Genomic DNA, 21,152 nt, shown 5'->3' on the forward strand with positions numbered 1-21,152 from the left:
TCGGTGTGGGGCAGGAATTCGAGCCGGAAGTGGGCTGGTGATCCTCATAAACACTTGCTTTAGGTCCCAGGCCCCAATCACAGTCCACAGGGGTCTGGGATGGCACCGTGGTGACAGGCCCGGGTCAGCGGGGTCACTGGCCGCCATCTTGGACGGTTCATGGCGCATATGCGGCCACCTTGTTGCAGGAACCAAGACATTTACAAAACATTAAATGCTGATATTTGTGTGCTGGGGTCCGGCCAAATATCAGCCAAAGCTTCTCATACACCTCTGCAGGGAATTCCACAGGTTAACAACTCTCTGAGTGAAGAAGTTTCTCCACATCTCCTTCCTAATTGGCCTACCACTTATCCTAAGACTATGTCCCCTGGTTCTGGACTTCCCCAACATCGGGAACAATCTACCCGCATCTAACCTGTCTAGTCCCGTCAGAATCCTATACGTTCTATGAGATACCCTCTCATCTTTCGAAACTCCAGTGAATGAAGGCCCAGTTGATCCAGTTTCTCCTCATATGACAGTATAGCCATCCCGGGAATCAGTCAGGTGAACCTTCGCTGCACTCCCTCAGCAGCAAGAACGTCCTTCCTCAGATTAGGAGACCAAAACGGAACACAATATTCCAGGTGAGGCCTCACTAAGACCCTGTACAACTGCAGTAAGGACTCCCTGCTCCTATACTCAAATACCCGAGCTATGAAGGCCAAAATACCATTTGCCTTCTTCACTGCCTGTTGTACCTGTAAGCCAACCTTCAATTACTGATGAACCATGACACCCAGGTCTAGTTGCACCTCCCCTTTTCCTAATCTGCCGCCATTCAGATAATATTCTGCCCCAGTGTTTTTGCCCCCAAAATGGATAACCTCACATTTATCCACATTATACTGCATCTGCCATGCATTTGCCCACTCACCTAACCTGTCCAAGTCACCCTGCAGCCTCTTAGCGTCCCCTTAACAGCTCACACCGCCACCCAGTTTAGTGTAATCTGCAAACTTGGAGATATTACACTCAATTCCTTCATCCAAATCATTGATGTATATTATAAAGAGCTGTGGTCCCAGCACTGAGCCCTGCGGCACTCTACTATTCACTGCCTGCCATTCTGAAAAGGACCGAGGGGTATGACGAGAAAGCAGGAATGGGGTACTGAAGTTGAATGTTCAGCCATGAACTCATTGAATGGCGGTGCAGGCTAGAAGGGCCGAATGGCCTACTCCTGCACCTATTTTCTATGTTTCTATGACCAGTTTAACCGACTCTCTGCTTCCTGTCTGCCAACCAGTTCTCTATCCACGTCAGTACATTACCCCCAATACCATGTGCTTTTACTTTGCACACCAATCTCTTGTGTGGGACCTTGTCAAAAGCCTTTTGAAAGTCCAAATACAGCACATCGACTGGTTCTCCCTTGTCCACTCCGCAAGTTACATCCACAAAAATTCCAGAAGATTCGTCAACCATGATTTCCCTTTCACAAATCCATGCTGACTTGGACCAATCCTTTCACTGCTTTCCAAATGCCCTGCTGTTTCATCTTTAATAATTGATTCCAACATTTTCCCCACGACTGATGTCAGGCTAAGTGGTCTATAATTACCCGTTTTCTCTCTCCCTCCTTTTTAAAAAAAGTGGTGTTACATTAGCTACCCTCCATTCCATAGGAACTGATCACGAGTCGATAGAATGTTGGAAAATGACCACCAATGCATCCACTATTTCTCGGGCCACTTCCTTAATACTCTGGGACGCAGACTATCAGGCCCTGGGGACTTATCAGCCTTCAATCCCATCAATTTGCCTGACACAATTTCCCGCCTAATAAGGATATCCTTCAGTTCCTCCTTCTCACTAGACCCTCGGTCCCCGAGTAAATTCTGAAGGTAATTCGTGTCTTCCTTCTTGAAGACAGAACCGAAGTATTTGTTCTATTGGTCTGCCATTTCTTTGTTCCCCATTATAAATTCACCTGAATCCGACTGCAAGGGTCGTACGTTTGTCTTCACTAATCTTTTTCTCTTCACATATTTAAGAAGCTTTTGTGTTCCAAGCAAGCTTCCCCTCCTAATGAAACCTTTAGTCCTCCTCTGTTGAATTCTAAATTTCTCCCAGCCATCAGGTGTGTTCCTTTTATTGGCCAATTTATCTGCCTCTTCCTTGGTTTTAACACTATCCTTAATTTCCCTTGTTAGCCACGGTTGAGCAACGTTCTCCGTTCTATTTTTACACCAGTCAGGGATATACAATTGCTGAAGTTCACCCGTGTGATCTTTAAATGTTTACCATTGCCTATCCACTGTCAACTCTTTAAGTATCCTTGGCCAGTCTATTCTAGCCAATTCACACCTCAGACCGTCCAAGTTCCCTTTCCTTAATTTCAGGACCGTAGTTTCTGAATTAACTGTGACACTCTCCATCTTAATGAAGAATTCTACCATATTATGTTACACTTCCCCAAGATTGCTAATTAGTCCCTTCTCATTACACATCACCCAATCTAGGATGGCCAGCTCTCTTATTGGTTCCTCAACATATTGGTCGAGAAAACCATCCCAAATACACTCCAGGAAATCCTCCTCCACCACATTACTGCCATGTGGTTAGCCCAATCAATATGTAGAATAAAGTCACCCATGATAACTGCTGTACCACCACTGCACACATCCCTTATTTCTTGTTTGATGCTGTCCCCAACCTTACCACTACTAAACAGTGAGACAGACATTGCAGCAAAGAGTCTGGTTATTGTGAAACAACAAGTCTAGAAGAACAGTGACCCCGACATGATTTAGAATCAGACGCACTACCGTTGAACCACGAGATTTAGACAGTATTTAAGGGATGTTCGTCTATATTAAGGTTCTGCAATATAAGGGGCTTTAAAATCCCCGCCCATTAAAATACAGTGAGTAAAATGGGACATGGTTCAACAGACACATGCAAAGTGTCATGTATTGATGCTTGGGGTCACTAGATACCATGGGCCGCCACTGTCGGAGGTCATCGGACTGTACGCGCGTGTGCGCTGACCCTGGTATATCAGTGCGAGTACCATGTCACGTGGGCACTTTGGGATTAAATAAAGTTGAACCAGGTTTACAGCCGAGTAAGTTTACAGTAACAAGTCTGTCGAGTCATTCGAAACATTACAAAAAACACAGGACAAATGATTGAAGTATGGAGTGTCGCTGAGTTAGCATTTGTTTGATTGTGCAAAAGATGGTGAAGGGTTAATTAATGATGCTTTCCCGTGAAAGCAACACAAAAGGTTAAGATAAAAACCATACGGTGACTGTCAGGTGAGCGCTGCTTGTGCGACCTGGTGGGAATTTTAAAGCCCCTTGTATTGCAGAACCTTCATATAGACAAACATCTCCAACTCGTTGTGTAGGCCTCGTGGCGCAATGGTAGCGTATCTGACTCCAGATCAGAAGGTTGCGTGTTCAAATCACGTCGGGGTCACTGTTCTTTTAGATATTGTTCTTCCAGAATTAATATTTCCTTTGCTGTTTGGCAATAACCACACCCTTGCTCCAAGGTCTGTCTCACTGTTTCCCCAGTGTCAGGCAGAGATACGCCTGCTGCCCTCATTTATTTCATGTGACAGGACACACAAGTTCAAAATCAACCTGCAGGTGGCCACATATAGCACTGAGTAGTCAGGATGGCTGAGCGGTCTAAAGTGCTGTGTTCAGTTCGAAATCTAACCTGAAGACTAGGGTTCAATTCCCACTTCTGGTGTTTATTGTTTTTAATCATTAAGCAGAAACAAACACCAACTTTCTTAATATTGAACTTAAATGTCAATTATTTCATTTTTTCTAATCTTTAATTGAACAATGTTCACGCCCGGTTTCGACCCGGGGACTTTTCACATGTCACGCGAATGTGATAACCACTACACAACGGAAACACTGCAATTGACACAATGCTCGGAACATAACCAGAGCTTTAAACTACTCAGCTGGCCGATACTTCAGGAGCTGGTTTTACGAGAATAGAATGACGGTGCTCGCTTTAGGAAGGCTGTGAGTGTGGTAGGAATTGATCTCGTGTTTCCCAGACTTTACACATCAGAACAGGAGCTGACCATTTAGCAGCGAGTGGTTAGGATCAGTAATGCACGGCTTAAGACTTTTTAGCCTCAGGTAAGAAGGTGGTGCTCAGGAATAAGGTGAAAGGGTGAATCTTCTGCATTGACTCTCTTTAACAAACTCCAGCACCAGGTCAGACGGAAATGTTAAGCGAGCAGCTGAACCCGACTTTGAAGGACTTGGCCGTGTTGTCAAACAAATGTGTTCCGTTTAATGATAATAATTATCAGAATTGGAATTCAAGCTGAACACACGTGCAGAGGAGACAGTGACTTGAACACAGCACCTTCGACCACTCGGCCATCCTGACTATTCAGTGCTGTGTGTGGCCACCTGTAGGTTGATTATGAACTTTTTAGTCCTGTCACATGAAATAAATGAGGGCAGCAGGCGTATCTCTGCCTGACACAGGGGAAAATAGGAGGTGGGTGGGGTGGCTTGACGAATGACCCACCGTCTACCTCCATGGCACGAATCTGGTATTGCACTACTTCCAGGAACGGTGCTTTGGTTCTCGGCCTTTTGGCTAAGAGCATTGGCGCACAGTGATCCTTGCATGGGCCCAAGGTGACATCTGGCGTTTGTAATCTGACAAGATGATCTGCCAAAGAATTGGAAAGATTGGCAACGAATAAATAAATATTTTTTTTTTAAATAAATAAACAGTGAGACAGACCTTGGAGCAAGGGTCTGGTTATTGCCAGACAGCAAAGGAAACATTAATTCTGGAAGAACAACGACTCAGACATGATTTGAACAACAAAACGTTCTGATTTGGAATCAGACACTCTACCGTCGCACCACGAGGCCGACACAGTGAGCTGGAGATGTTCGTCTATATGAAGGTTCTGCAATACAAGGGTCTTGAAAATCCTCGCCCATTCCCACCAGGTACAACAACAGCGCTCACCTGACAGTCACCGGATGGTTTGTTCGAAAACTTTTCTCTTGCTTTCACGGGAAACCATCATTAATTAACCCCTCACCTTCTTTACACAATCAAGCAAATGCTAACTCAGGGACACGACATACTTCAATCATTTGGCCTGTGCTTTGGGGAGCGGGCAGGGAAGTAGACCTGAGTCCATGATCAGATCAGCCATGATCGTATTAAATGGCGGAGCAGGCTCGACTGGCCGTATGGCCCTCTCCTGCTCCTATTTCTTATGTTCTTATGCATGTTAACCCATTTTACTCACTGTATTTTAGCTTTCTGGTTCAAAGTGTTCATTGCCGGTGACACCACGAATCTGGGGCAAATTTTATCAAATTTATCAGCACCGATTATTCCTAACGTGATCACCAAATACAATCAGTCGTGAAGATAAAATCCCACCGTGTGTATTTTCAGATTCAACACAGTAGCATTTCAAATAAAGTGAAAGAATTTTACACTGAAAAGATTTGCGAGTGTTAATTGTATTTGTGACTTGAATTAAACTTTGTGGCGTCTGACTCCCGTTCATGCCACTGCTGAATAAGAAAGGAGGGTTTGACATTGACCAGACTGCACTGCCCCTGATATTTGTCAGCTCATCCTTTATATTCAGTGGTTTCTCGCCCTTTGATGGGCTGCAGTGTTGCGGATATCACGTTGGCCTCACACGCAATAGGTCCCCGGTGGATCCGTTTTCACTCACTCAAAGTTATCTATTTATTGGTGAAATAAAGAGCAATTAATGAATAAGGGAGCCCTTTTGCCAGGAGAGTAAAGAGCAAATAAAAACAGCAAATGCTGGAAATCTCAGCAGGTCAAGCAGCATTTGCATGGAGACTGAACTCGCCTCCGATTGTTAATCCACAGCAAGTTTAAACATAATGTTTCTCCCTGGGATTGAACGAGGGACCTTTCACGTATAAAGCAAACGCGATAACCACTACACTACTGAAACCTCTGATACAACCGCCCCCACAGCGAGGAGCTGACCAGTGAGCTCCCTCTGTGCTGATCGGGAATGTGTTGGCTCACCTCAAACAACTTCAGTCCCACACTGAAAGTTCTCTATCCTTCTCCTCCGCTGCCTTTTACAGAAATGTCACGGATCACCCAGCCACCGAGTTCACTTCCACATCCTCACAGTGGGGCCACAGAGGGTCCTACCGTCTCCCCGCGATCAGCGAACTCACCCAGTTTTCAAAATTAATCCCCGAACACGTGCCCGGCAAAGGGCAGGAGAAGCCAGATATTCTGTAAGCTCGGTCTGTCACAGAAAGTATTGGTATTCATGGTGATTACAGCAATTATTAATCGTCTCACAGACCTCAATTATTTTTATGCGATGAATTGATTGAGGATTGAAACCAGGTTAGTGCGCCGGGTCTTAACCCCTCGACCACCAGGGAATAGTTACGATAGATGTCGATATATTTATATATATTTATATATGAACCTGAATGTCAATGGCTACCTACCTAGACCTCGTGGCGCCCACGGTAGTGAGAGAAACGGTTCCACTTGACACCTGTCACGTGTTCTACATGGTTACTGCTTGTACTATTACAAGGTGTGCCACCAGAGGGCACTGCAGTGGGAGACTTGTAGCTTACCTGCTCAGGTGTGCCCGGCCTAGTATAAAAGGCAGGCCACCAGGTGTTATCCTCATTCTGTGATTATCAATAAAGTACTCAGGTTACTACAGTTCAAGCACGACACATTGTCTCGTGGAGTCATTATCAGAGCATTTGAAGGGAGCCCAAAGCCTCAAAAACTGGGAATTCTACCAGAGCGTCTGCTGTAGGTGCCTGAGACAACACATTGCTCAAAGTTGTCCACACGTGAAGGCAGAGTGTTTCTTCTACAGAAAGCCTGGGCATCTTGCGAAGGCATGCCGACTGAAGGGTAAACCTGTTTTTAAATCTATGAGTCTAGCGTTCAAAGCTATGAGTAGAAATCACAAGAGACTACATAGTATGGAAGAACAACAACAGGACGAGGAGATGTTAGAGTTACACATCATCAGGAGCACGTGGTTAACGGACAGCGATTCGGAAAGCATCAAAATCCACATAGTTGTTGCGGGATTCAAGATACCAATGGAAATTTACACGGGTGCATCCGTGAGTGTAATACCGGAGTCATTGTACCGCGACAAATTGCGTGATTTCCAACTGGAGAAACCCAAAATAGAGCTGCGAGGCTACTAGGGAGAATAAATTCCTGTGGTAGGTCGTATCACTGTACCGGTGAAATATAAAGATCAATTTCAGAACTTGCCTCTAATGGTAGTGAAAGGAGACAAGTCTGCCTTACAAGGAATAAATTGATTAAGCTCACTGAAGCTGGATTGGAGTAAGATTTTCTGTGTGGAAGCGAGATTTTCATCAAAGTATGAGGTTATCAAGAAGTATCCAAAGGTGTTCTGCGAAACGGGCAGTCCGATCCAAGGCTTCAAGGCGAGTATCAGGGTACAGAAGGATGCTAGATTTGTTTACAACAAGCCTCGTTCCGTACAATGTGCACTCAAGGAGAAAGTTGAGCAAGAACTCAAAAAACTAGAAGGTGTTAACCTTTACACTTCGGGAAACTTCTCCACTTTCAGCACCAGATTACCAAAATTAAACCCAATGAGATCGGGAGAAAAGTTCCACACATGCTCAGGGCAAAATATATGATTGTCGTTCTACAAAAGAATGAACAAACTTGAGCACCAGGTCAGACGGAAATGTTAAGCGAGCAGGTGGACTGCTGAATCACACTTTTAAGGAGTTGGTGGTGACAAAACAAATGAGTTCTGCCGAATGATTAAATATAAGAAACGTCTGAAATAGGATTCAAACCCCATCTGCAGAGGAAATAGTGACCTGAGCACAGCACCTTAGACCACTCGGTCATCATTACTATTCAGTGCTGTGTGTGGCCATCTGCAGGTTGATTTTGAACTTTTGTTTCCTGTCACGTGAAATAAATGAGGGCAGCAGGCGTATCTCTGCCTGACACCGGGGAAAGAGTGAGACAGTCCTTGGAGCAAGGGTCAGGTTATTATCAAACAGCAAATGAAATATTAATTCTGGAAGAATAACATTGAAACGAAATGTGATCCTGACACCCAGAAAGAAGTGTTAAGGTAGAAGGTTAAATGCTGCATCTCTTTCTGCAAAAAATTCCTTTCACAAACATTTCTCTGAACAAAACAGCACAAAACAAAAATGTTCCTTTCAAAGTAATTAAACTCCCGAATTTCCGCTTCCCGCGAATCTCCTGAATCGGATGCCTCTAGTTTTGCTGACTCAATCCATATCCCTTTGCTCCAAGGTCTGTCTCCCTGTTTCCCCGGTGTCAGGCAGAGATCCGCCTGCTGCCCTCATTTATTTCACTCTCTATGAATCTCTATAATATTCCAACAGCAGCCATGGTTGCGTCAAGATTTGTATTCTGTTACTCGTCGCAAATTGTTGCTTAAAGAAGAACTCCACGAGGCTGAGTACTGTGAGCTAACGTTAGTGTGATCTTAGTCTTCTTTATTACAACTCCAGAGTGCCTGAACAACATGGCAGCCAACCTTTTATACTGGCTCTGCACGTGTGGGCTGGTGACCATTAGGACTCCAACAGTCACGCCCTCTGGCGGCAAGTATTACATAGTTGCATACTTCACATAATTGTTATCGTTAAGAAGTTATAATTCCAATGAATGCCTGAATCATCTGAAAGGAGCCTGGTTTGTAGGACAAGGCTACATATCAGGAAGGAGCGTAGTTAGATGACAAGGGAAGTGATACTCTGATGATAAGCTTGGAGAATAAAAAGAGTAAATGCTGGAAACACTGAGCAGGCCAGGCAGCATCTGTGGAGAGAGACACAGAGTTAACGTTTCAGGTTAATGAACTTCCATCAGAAGTTGGGCACTTGTGTTAGGTAATACTATTAAAAGTTTCAATTGTCACGAAGCAGGGGTAAGGAAAATATATAAAATGTGGCATTTGGAACAGATAGTTTAGAATCCGATCAATGTTTGATCAATTTGTACACCGAGCTGGGAACTATAACGTGTTTGAATTCTTCGGCTAACATTCGCAAGGTTTGGGTGTAATACTGTTGTTAAGTGTATGTTTAATTATTGTCTGCTTAATAACTCTGACATTTAATGTTGCGGACCCTATTCCTGCACTGCGTGTGTTCCAGCTCTGTTTGGAGCACCAATCCCTTCAATCCGTCGCTTACAGGGACAGTTGGATTCACCGGATCTTTGTTTGGTGAAATTTCAAAGCTTGAAAGCGGCGCACATCAACTGGTCACCTACTCACTAACCGCTACACGCTGCTCCCGTGAGATGGAAGCCCAGTTACTTTTACAAGCTTGAACGCAGGTACAAGCAGAACTCATTCATAGAAAGTCCAAGTCCCTGAGGCACCTGATTATTTGCACCGAACTCCTTCGCAAAGAGTTGCGGTTCATGTGGGGTGCTTTGGGCACGTATTTCCCCACACGACAACACTTCAAACATAACTCAACGGCTGTAAAGCGCTTTTGGGCGTCATGTGTTGCTGAAAGGTGTTGTCGAAATGCAAGTCCTTCTTTGCAAAAGTTCGATGCAATTTCAAAATTCATGGGTAAACTGAGGGCTCGTCCAGGATTTGAACTCAGGACCTCTCGCAAATTTCAAGTAACAACCACGAAGCAAGAATCATACCCCTAGAACAACGAACCAACTGCTGGACAAGTGTGGAGATAATGTGTAACCATTATTGAAACATTTTTAGTGTGTTGCTATTCTTGATCGGAGGAGCACATGAGACGGAATCAGTGACTTTGCTTTTTCGACCTGTCTTCTGAAGCACCGCACAGTCCCACTCTGACAGTCAATGAGCTGTTGGGACGTTAGTGTATCCAAGCTGTGGGTGGTCACCCCGAGCGCAGCAGAGGGGTTTCTGCATTAGTTCTGGTTGGGGACAGTATCTTTCCCGTTCTCTCTTCCTCTTGTCTATATCCCTGGGCTTTGGTTTCTCTATTTATTCCCCCGTCTCAGTTTCTAGTGTTTAAAAGGGAACAAAAGATGAAATGGGTGTCGCTGTGGAACAATTTCTCTCACTCAAAGTTAGACACACTACCGTGGGCAGCACGAGGTCGAGGTAGGTAGCCGTTGATATTCAGGTTCATATATAAATATATATAAATATATCGACATGTATCATAACTGTTCCCTGGTGGTCGAGGGGTTAAGACCCGGCGCACTAATCTGGTTTCAATCCTCGATCAATTCATCGCATAAAAATAACTGAGGTCTGTGAGACGATTAATAATTGCTGTAACAACCATGAATACCAATACTTTCTGTGATAGACCGTGCTTACAGACTATCTGGCTTGTCCTGTCCTTTGCCAGGAACATATTTCGTGTTTAATTTTGTAAACTGGGTGAGTTCGCTGATCGCGGGGAGTTGGTAGGAGCCTCTGTGGCACCACTGGGAGGATGTGGAAGTGAACACGGTGGCTGGGTGATCCCTGACATTTCTGTAAAGGGCAGCGGAGGAGAAGGATTGAGAACTTTCAGTGTGGGACAGAAGTTGTTTCAGGTGAGCCAAAACACAATGCCGATCAGCACAGAGGGAGCTCACTGGTCACCTCCCCTCTGTTGGGATTATTGCAACTGAGGTTTCTGTAGTGTAGTGGTTATCACGTCTGCTTCACACGGGAAAAGTTCCTGGTTCGATCCCGAGTTTAGTCTCCTGGCAAATGCTGCCTGACCTGCTGAGATTTCCAGCATTTGCTATTTATTCTCCTGGTAAAAGGGCTCCCTTATTCTTTATTTCACTTCAATAAATAGATAAGTTTGAGTGAAAGAAAACGGATCCAGCGGGGACCTTTTGCCTGTGAGGCCAACGTGCTATCCGCTACACTGCAGCCCAACAATGGGCGAGAAACCACTGAATATAAAGGATGAGATGACAAATATCAGGGGCAGTGTAGTCTGGTCAACGTCAAACCCTCCTTTCTTATTCAGCAGTGGCATGAACGGGAGTCAGACGCCACAAAGTTTAATTAAAGACACAAATACAAGTAACACTTGCAAATCTTTTCAGTGTAAAATTATTTTACTTTATTTGAAATCAGACTGCATTGAATCTGAAAATACGCACGGTCGGATTTTATCTCCACTACTGATTGTATTTTGTGCGCACTGTAGGAATAACCGGTGCTGCTAAAATTGATAAAAGTTGCCCCAGATTCCTGGTGTCATCGGCAATGAAGACTTTGAACCAGAAAGCTAAAATACAGTGATTAAAATGGGATATGGTTGTCGAGTAAAGATGCAAAGCGTAGGACAAATGACTGAAGTATGGAGTGTCCCTGAGTTAGCATTTGTTTGATTGTGCAAAAGAAGGTGAGGGGTTAATTAATGATGGTTTCCTGTGAAAGCAAGAGAAAAGTTTTCGAACAAACCATACGGTGACTGTCAGGTGAGCGCTGCTTGTGATACCTGTTGGGAATGGGCGGGGATTTTAAAGCCCATTGTATTGCAGAACCTTCATATAGACGAACATCTCCAGCTCAATGTGTCGGTCTCATGGTGCAACGGTACAGTTTCTGACTCCAGATCAGAAGGTTGCGTGTTTTAATCACGTTGGGGACACTGTTCTTTTGGATATTTTTCTTCCAGAATTAATATTTCCTTTGCTGTTTGACAATAAACAAACCCTTGCTCCAAGGTCTGTCTCACTGCTTCCCAGGTGTCAGGCAGAGAAACGCCTGCTGCCCTCATTGATTTCATGTGACAGTACACAAAAGTTCAAAATCAACCTGCAGGTGGCAACACACAGCACTGAATAGTCAGGATGGCCGAGCGGTCTAAGGTGGTGTGTTCAAATTGCAGTTTTCTCTGAAGGTGTGGGTTCGAATCCCACTTGTGACTTTTCTTACCTTTAAGCGGAACCCATTTGTTTTGTCATCACCAACTCCTTAAAGGTGATTTTCAGCAGTCCACCTGCTCGCTTAACATTTCCGTCTGACCTAGTGCTGAAGTTTGTTCATTCTTTTGTAGACCATCAATCAGATATTTTGCCCTGAGCATGTGAGGAACTTTTATCCCGATCTCAATGGGTTTAATTTTGGTAATCTGGTGCTGAAAGTGGAGATGTTTCCTCAGTGCAACGGTTAACACGTTCGCCTCACACGCGAAAGCACCTCGGACGGAAATATTTTCTGGAGCTTTCTCATGCATGTTCAGAAGAGAGTTTGCTCTCCTGTGAAAGGTCAAGAGATCATAAGAACGTGAGAGTTAGGAACAGGAGTCAACCATTCGGCCCATTTTCAAGTTTTCAAGGTCGTTCCGCCCGGTTTCGGACCGGGGAGCTTTCGTGTGTGAGCCGAATGTGATAACTACTACACTATGGAAACACTATGATAGAATCTATCGCAGGATAAAACCACAGCTCTAACCTACACAGCTAGCCGAGAATTCAGGAACTTAGTTTAAGAGAATAGAATGAGAGTGCTATATTTAGGAAGGCTGTACGTGTGGCCTTCGACAGCATGGACCGTTTTCCACGCCTCGGGAACCTACTATCAGCAAGGGCAGACATCGATGACGAGGTCCAACACCGCCTCCAGTGTGCCATCACAGCGTTCGATCACCTGAGGAGGAGAGTGTTTGAAGATCAGGACCTCAAATCTGGCACCAAGCTTATGGTGTGCAGGGCGGTGGTGATACCTGCCCCGTGGTATAGTTCCGAGACATGGACTATATACAGCAGAAATCTCAAATCACTGGCGAAATAACACCAGGGCTGTCTCCGCAAGATCCTGCAAATCCCCTGGGAGGACAGACGCACCAACATCAGTATTCTCGATCAGGCTAACATCCCCAGCATTGAAGCACTGACCACACTCGACCAGCTCCGTTGGGCTGGCCACATTGTCCACATGCCCAACACGAGACTCCCGAAGCAAACGCTCTACTCAGCACTCCGACACGGTAAGCGAGCCCCAAGTGGGCAGAGGAAACGGTTCGGGCACACCCACAAACCCTCCCTGATAAAATGCAACATCCCCACCGGCACCTGGGAGTCCTTGTTCCTCGGGTTGAGTTGCCTGTGCTGCATGATCCGTGCCGGATCGATCATCCTCTGCCACGTGGTATGTCACAGCACGTTTGCACATTCACTGTAGGTACCACATCGTTGTGCAGCCTTTGCACACGTCGTGCTCGAATCGACATTGATGGGCCCGAAGATTACCCACGCAGCACCAACACGGTGCTAATAGAGTCACATCCACCCCCGATGGCGGACTCTGAGTCATCACAGGTCTTGCAGCCGCAGAGGTATAGGCCCTGCCATATGCAGTTCGGCCTGCTAGCGACATCATTTTATGCACAGTACTTGCCGGTGAGCTTCGATATTGAGAAGATATCTGTTTGGTGTTATCGTCAATGGCCATTCATTCCTGAGCGATCGCGATGGCCCTGCTCAGGTCTAGGGTTTCAGCAGCCAGCAGATTTCGAAGAATGACCTCGTGGCTGATGCCCAGCATGTAAAAGTCCCACAGCATTTGCCCCAACGCAGCTCTAAAATCAACGTCCCGCGAGGTGTCTCAGGTCGGTGACATAATCCGCCAGTTCCTGGTCCCGGGAGCGATGGTGCGTGTAAAAACGATATTTGGCCATGAGGATACTCTCCTTCGGCTTGAGATAGTCCCAAACCAGTGTGCACCACTCTGAATAATACCTCTCCGTTGGCTTTGTCGGTGTGAGCAGATTCTGGATGAGGCTGTATATTTTCGGCCCACAGACGGTGAGGAGAACCGCCCTGTGCTTGGCCACGTTAGTGTCTCCTTCCAGCGCGTTGGCCACAAAGTACTGGTCGAGCTGCTCGACGAAGGTTTCCCAATCATCACCCTCTACGGATCTCTCTAATATTCCAACGGCAGCCATGGTTGTGTGAAGGTTCGTATTCTGTTATGCGTCAACAATTGTTGTGTACAGCAGAACTCCCCGAGGATGAGTACTGTGACCTAAACTTAGTGTGACCTTAGTCTTCTTTATTACAACTCCAGAGTGCCTGAACAACATGGCAGCCTACCTTTTATACTGGCCCTGTACGTGTGGGCAGGTGACCATTAGGACTCCAACAGTCGCGCCCTCTGGTGGCAAGTATTGCAGAGTTACATACATCACATAATTGTTATCGTTAAGTTATAATTCCAATGAATGCATGAATCGTGCGAAAGGAGCCTGTTTGTAGGACAAGGCTACCTATCAGGAAGGAGTGTAGTTACATGACAAGGGAAGTGATACTCTGATTTTAATTTTGGAGAATAAAAAGTGTTAATGCTGGAATCACTGAGCAGGCCAGGCAGCATCTGTGGAGAGAGAAACAGAGTTAACGTTTCAGGTTAATGACCTTCCATCAGAAATTGGGCAGTTGTGTTAGGTAATAAAAGTTTCAATTGTCACGTAGCAGTGGTAAGGAAAAGATATAAAATGTGGCATTTGGAACAGATAGTTTAGAATCCGATTAATGTTTGATCAATTTGTACACCAAGCTGGGAACTGTAACGTGTTTGAGTTCTTCGGGTAACAGTCGCAAGATTTTGGTGTAAGTACTGTTGTTAAGTGTATGTTTAATTATTGTCTGCTTCATAACTCTGACATTTAATGTTGCGGACCATGTTACTGCACTGCGCGTGTTCCAGCTCTGTTTGGAGCACCGATCCCTTCAATCTGTCGCTTACAGGGACAGTTGGATTCACCGTTTCTTTGTTTGGTGAAATTTCAAAGATTTAAAGCGGCGCACCTCAACCTGGTCACCTACTCACTAATCGCTACACGCTGCTCCCGTGAGATGGAAGCCCAGTTGCTGTTTCAGGCTTGAACGCAGGTACAAGCTGAATTCATTCATAGAAAGTCCAAGTCCCTGAGATACCTGATTCTTTGCACCGAACTCCTTCACAAAGAGTTGCGGTTCGCGTGGGATGATTTGGGCACATGTTTCCCCACACTGCAACACTTCAAACATAACTCAACGGCTGCAAAGCGCTTTGGGGCGTCATGAGTTCCTGAAAGGTGTTGCAGAAATGCAAGTCCTTCTTTGCAAAAGTTCGATACAATTTAAAAATTCGTGGTTAAACAGAGCGCTCGTCCGGGATTTGAACCCAGGACCTTTCGCAAATTTCACGTAACAACCCCAAAGCTATAATCATAACCCTATACAAACGAGCCAACTGCTTGACCAATGTGGAGTTCAGGTGTAACCATTATTGAAGCATTTTTAGTATGTTGCTATTCTTGATCGGAGGAGCACATGGGACGGAATCAATGACTTTGCTTCTTCGACCTGTCTTCTGAAGCACCGCACGGTCCCACTCCGACAGTCAATGAGCTTTTGGGACGTTAGTGTATCCAGGCTGCGGTGGTCAACAGGCGCCTGGCTGCAATGAGCGATAAAATCCAGCATTAGCCAGAAGCCCAGCGTGCTCAGTCGGTAGAACATGAAAATCTTAATTACAGGGTCGTGGGTTTGAGACCCATGTTGGGCGATTGCATTTCTTTTAATTTAATGTTGGTTTCATGGAAAACCATCATTAATTGACCCACAATCTTTTTTTGCACAATTAAAGAAATGCTAACTGAAGGAACTCCATAATTGAATAATTTCTTCTGTGCTCTGCAAGTGAACTATGAAACCATAAACCATTTTACACACTGTGCTTTCGGGGCCTGGATCAAAATGTTCATTGCTGCTAACATCAACAGGAGACTGGGGAAACAGTGAGACTGACTTTAGAGCAAGGGTCTGGTTATTGTGAAACGCCAAAAAAATAGCAATTCTGAAAGAATAACATCGAAATGAAATGTGAGCTAACAACCAGAAAGAAGTGTTAAGGCAGAAGGTTAAATGCTGCATCCTTTTCTGCAAACAATTCCTTTCACAAACATTTCAATGACCGAAACGGCACAAAGCAAAAATGTTCCTTTCAAAGTCATTAAACTCCCGAATTTCCACACCCCGCAAATCTCCTGACTCAGATGCCTCCAGTTTTGCCGACTCAATCCATGACCTTTGCAATGTTGTGCTCCCACCCACACTATGAAATGTGCCACTAACTTATCGAATCATGGAATGGTTACAGCATAGAAGGCCATTCGGCCCATCGAGCCCGTGCCGATTCTCAGCGTGTCCCCGCCCTTCCCCCGTAGCCCTTCATTTGTTTCTCCTTCAGACACTTATCCAACTCCCGTCTGAAAGATAAGCTTGAGTCTTCCTCCACCGCCCTTTCAAGCCATGCATTCCAGATACTAACCACTCGCTGCTAAATGGCCATCTCCTGTTCCTGTGTGTAAAGTCTGGGAAACACGAGATCAATTCCTGCCACACTCACAGCCTTCCGAAATATAGCACCGTCATTCTATTCTCGTAAAACCAGCTCCTGATGTACCGACCAGCTGTGTAGGTTAAAGCTCTGGTTATATTCCTAAGACTACTTCAACCACAGCGTTTCTGTAGTGTAGCGGTTATCATGTTTGCTTCACAAGCGAAAGGTCCCAGGTTCGAACCCGGCCAGAAACATTATTTTGGAGACTATTTTTGCTGTGAAATAAATTGAACAAAAGTCGCCCCAGGTTCCTTGTCGCATGAGCACTGAACAATTTAAACCAGTCTCCTAAATGCAGAGTGTGTAAAGTCAGATAGGGGAGAAAACGTCATCATTTATTCAAAATCCTTAAATAATTAAAGTTCAGTTATTGAAGTTTCCACTGACCCTCAGTAACAATTCTACAAAACAACGCTGTCGGTTAATGAATGGCGAATAAAACAAATAATCTTCACCCACCCCCATCCCCCGACACACAGTTTAATTCGTTGCATGTCATTATTTTAAAGATTTTGAATGAAAGAGTTAAATTCTGAATCCGGGCTCCCTCTGTAAGCGCCGCACCACTAAACGAGCAGGAAACACATTAAAGAGTTTACCACAATTGCTGACATTTCTTAGATTTTTTCTTGTGTTTTTTCAGCTCTTCGTCCTTTTCATCTCCTTACTGCGGATATTGCGGTGATTAAACCTCAACACAATGCAATGTCTCACAGCCCCTGCCTCGGTTAATACCAGCAGATCTGAGCCGCATTTCAAACCCACAAACAACTCATTCGTTATTCGCTCTTCCCAGTTCCAGAGCTCAGAGCGTTATTGTCCATCCCTGGGATGCAAGCTACCTCGGACCCGGGCCAAAGCTCCCCGTACACCGAGCACAGGCTGAAGAAAACCCCGGGGGAGAGGATATCCTATTGCGGGGGGCTACAGGACCCTCGGACCGTTGAATAATTTCTCACAGCTCATCTGAAAGCAGCCGGAATGTGCCTGCCTCAGCCGGGAGGCTACACTTGTATATTTATAAAAATAGAAGCACTATCCTCATTTAGCAGATATAAGGCAAGATATCATCAAAAGAGGTTTTTGGACATTTTAAGTGATGTGTTTAATGCTTCAGTCCTTTTTGTGTTTAATTCTCACCCCCTCTCTGGCTGTGCCTGCACTGAGCTTACCTCTAGGTAAGGTTGTTCTGAACTTACAAAAGTGGGCACTTACTCCAGCTTTAGTTAGCTTGTAGGAAGTTTTCACTGCCGAAACTTGCAAAACAGGCCTGAGTGGCTGGACACACCCACTTTTGAAAAAAAATACCTTACCTGAAGCCAACCTCAACTAACTCAGTAGAACTGCAGCAAACTAATATCCGAGAATTGCAATTTCTAACATTCTCCAAACTAAACTAGTTGCTCCAAAAAACTAGGAGCAACTCCACCTGAAACTTGGGCCCTCAGTGTGGGACAGAAGTTGTTTAAGGTGAGCCAACACATTCCGGATCAGCACAGAGGGAGCTCACTGGTCAGCGCCCCTCTGTTGGGTCTGTTGTACCAAAAGTTTCTGTAAGGCAATAAACGCCAACGCCTCGGCGCGAATTCAACGGTAGGCACTCATGCTGGCGTCCTACGACTATACCATAAAGCACAGACCAGGTACAGACAACTGTGCTGACGCACTCAGCAGGCTACCCCTGGCGACCACGGAAGGGTCTGACGAACAGGACTGTAAAATTTTCATGGCAATCAATGTCTTTGAGTCCACAGGTTCGCCCATAACAGCTCACCAAATCAGAGCCTGGATGGCCAACGACCTCACGTTATCCTTAGTAAAAAGATATGTCCTAACCGGTGACTGGGCAGAGGCTCGTGATGCCTGCCGCGAGGAAGTAAAACCCTTTCACAGGAGCATGAATGAGATTTCACTACAAGCAGACTGCCTGATGTGGGGCAGCTTAGTAGTCATGCCTCTGCGAGGCAGAGAGTTATTTGTCCGGGAGCTCCACCGCGAGCACCAGGGGATCATTCTCATGAAGGCCATAGCCAGATGCCACGTCTGGTGGCCTGGCATTGACGCGGACTTAGACCTCTCCGTTGGAAGGTGCAGTATTTGTGCCCAACTCAGCAATGCCCCCAGGGAGGATCCACTGAGCCCCTGGCCTACCAAACCGTGGTCGCGGGTGCACGTAGAGATGCGGGCCCATTCATGGGCAAAATGTTCATCGTAGTTGTAGATGCATTTTCAAAGTGGATCGAATGCACCATTTTAAACTCGAACACAACCTCCACCACTGTGGAGAATCACACGTGAAAGGTCCCCGGTTTGAACCCGTGTAGAAACATTATTTTGGAGACTACTTTTGCTGTGAAATAAGTTGAACAAAATTCGCCCCAGGTTCCTTATCGCATGAGCAGTGAACATTTTAAACCTATTTCCGAAATACAGAGTGTGTAAAGTCAGATAGTGGAGAAAAGTTCATCAATGATTCAAGCTCCTTAAATGATTAACATAAGAACATAAGAAATAGGAACAGGAGTCGGCCATTCGGTCCCTCGATCCTGCTCTGCCATTCAATAAGATCATGGCTGATCTGACCATGGACTCTGAGTTAAGGGACTCGAGGGCTTGTTCTCTCTCCACTGAGAAGGTTCACCTTCTACAGTCCAGCCACTAAAAGGCACCACTCTGTGTACAGTACTTGCCGGGTTTGAGTCCTGAGGATGAGTCATCCGCCTAGAGCCACAGGTCAAGGTCATGAATGCTTGGCTCACGGAGATGGCCTTCTGCAGTGTGACTGTGGTATCCGCTGTCGTTTGCTGCGATGAAATGGTCGAGCCTCTCCACAAAGGCTTCCCAATCATCACCATCAGCGAACTGCTGCAACATACCAAGGTTAGCCATTTTCGTGTGAAGGTCCGTAATCTCGTCGCCAATTGTTGTACGTTCAGATGCTCTGATGATGACTCCATGAGACAATGTGTCGTGCTTGAACTGTAGTGACCTTAGACCTTTATTGATAACCACAGATTGAGGATCACACCTGGTGGACTGCCTTTTACACTAGGCCAGGCACACCTGTACAGGTAAGCTACAAGTCTCCTACTGCAGTGCCCTCTGGTGCCCACCTTGTAATAGTACAAGCAATAACCATGTAGAACCATGACAGGTGTCACTGTGGAACAAATTCTCTCAATCAAAGTTAGACACACTACCGTGGGCACCACGAGGTCTAGGTAGGTAGCCATTGACATTCAGGTTCATATATAAAAATATATAAATATATCGACATGTATCGTAACTGTTCCCTGGTGGTCAAGGGGTTAAGATCTGGCGCACTAACCTGGTTTCAATCCTCGATCAATGCATCGCATAAAAATAATTGAGGTCTGTGAGACGATTAATAATTGCTGTAATCACCATGAATACCAATACTTTCTGTGATAGACCGAACTTACAGACTATCTGGCTTCTCCTGCCCTTTGCCAGGCACGTGTTCGGGGTATAATTTTGTAAACTATGTGAGTTCGCTGATCGCGGGGAGACGGTAGGATCCTCTGCGGCCCCACTGTGAAAATGTGAAAGTGAACACGGTGGTTGGGTGATCCATGACATTTCTGTAAAGGGCAGCGGAGGAGAAGGATTGAGAACTTTCAGTGTGGGACAGAAGTTGTTTCAGGTGAGCCAACACATTCCCGATCAGCACAGAGGGAGCTCACTGGTCAGCTCCCCTCTGTTGGAACTGTTGTGCCAGAGGTTTCTGTAGTGTAGTGGTTATCACGTTTGCTTTACACGCAAAAGGTCCCTGGTTTGGTCCTGGGTAGAAACATTATGTTTAAACTTGCTGTGGATGAACAATCGAAGGCGAGTTTAATCTCCCTGCAAATGTTGCCTGACCTGCTGCGATTTCCAGCATTTGCTGTTTTTGTTTGCTATTTATTCTCCTGGCAAAAGGGCTCCCTTATTCCGTAATTGCTTTTTAGTTCACTTCAATAAATAGATAACTTTGAGTGAGAGAAAACGGATCCACCGAGGACCTTTCGCGTGTGAGACCAACGTGATATCCGCTACACTGCAGTACATCAAAGGGCGAGAAACCACTGAATATAAAGGATGAGCTCACAAATATCAGGGGCAGTGCAGTCAGGTCAACGTCAAACCCTCCTTTCTTATTAAGCAGTGGCATGAACGGGAGTCAGACGTCAAAAAGTTTAATTAAAGACACAAATACAAGTAATATTTCCAAATCTTTTCAGTGTAAAATTCTTTCACTTTATTTAAAATCCTACTGCGTTGAATCTGAAAAAACGCACGGTGGGATTTGATCTTCACTACTGATTGTATTTTGTGTGCACGGCAGGAATAACCGGTGCTGTTAAATTTGATAAAATTTGCCCCAGATTCGTGGTGTCATCGGCAATGAAGACTTTGAACCAGAAATCTAAAATACAGTGAAAAAAATGGGATATGGTTTAACAGTTAACATGCAAAGCACAGGACAAATGATTGAAGTATGGAGTGTCCCTGAGTTAGCATTTGATTGATTGTGCAAAAGAAGGTGAGGGGTTAATTAATGATGCTTTCCTGTGAAAGCAAGAGAAAAGTTTTCGAACAAACCATCCGGTGACTGTCAGGTGAGTGCTGCTTGTGATACCTGGTGGGAATGGGCGGCGAGTTTAAAGCCCCTTATGTTGCAGAAGATTCCTTAACTAGTGTGTAGACCTTATGTTGCAGCGGTAGTGCGTCTGACTCTCAATCA

At 45.3% G+C, this 21,152-nt stretch overlaps 3 non-coding genes across 3 annotated transcripts; all 3 read left to right on the plus strand.

Moving 5' to 3' along the window:
- The first annotated feature begins 3,396 nt into the window (after window positions 1-3,396).
- On the plus strand, window positions 3,397-3,468 carry trnaw-cca (transfer RNA tryptophan (anticodon CCA)). The gene has a single exon. It is a non-coding gene; the product is annotated as a tRNA-Trp (tRNA).
- Window positions 3,469-16,529: 13,061 nt separating this feature from the next.
- Window positions 16,530-16,602, plus strand: trnav-cac (transfer RNA valine (anticodon CAC)). Its single transcript has one exon. It is a non-coding gene; the product is annotated as a tRNA-Val (tRNA).
- Window positions 16,603-20,149: 3,547 nt separating this feature from the next.
- trnav-uac (transfer RNA valine (anticodon UAC)) lies at window positions 20,150-20,222 on the plus strand. Its single transcript has one exon. It is a non-coding gene; the product is annotated as a tRNA-Val (tRNA).
- The last annotated feature ends 930 nt before the right edge of the window (window positions 20,223-21,152 follow it).

Source organism: Pristiophorus japonicus, chromosome 25, assembly GCF_044704955.1.
Source record: "Pristiophorus japonicus isolate sPriJap1 chromosome 25, sPriJap1.hap1, whole genome shotgun sequence".
In the NCBI taxonomy this organism is placed as follows: domain Eukaryota; kingdom Metazoa; phylum Chordata; class Chondrichthyes; family Pristiophoridae; genus Pristiophorus; species Pristiophorus japonicus.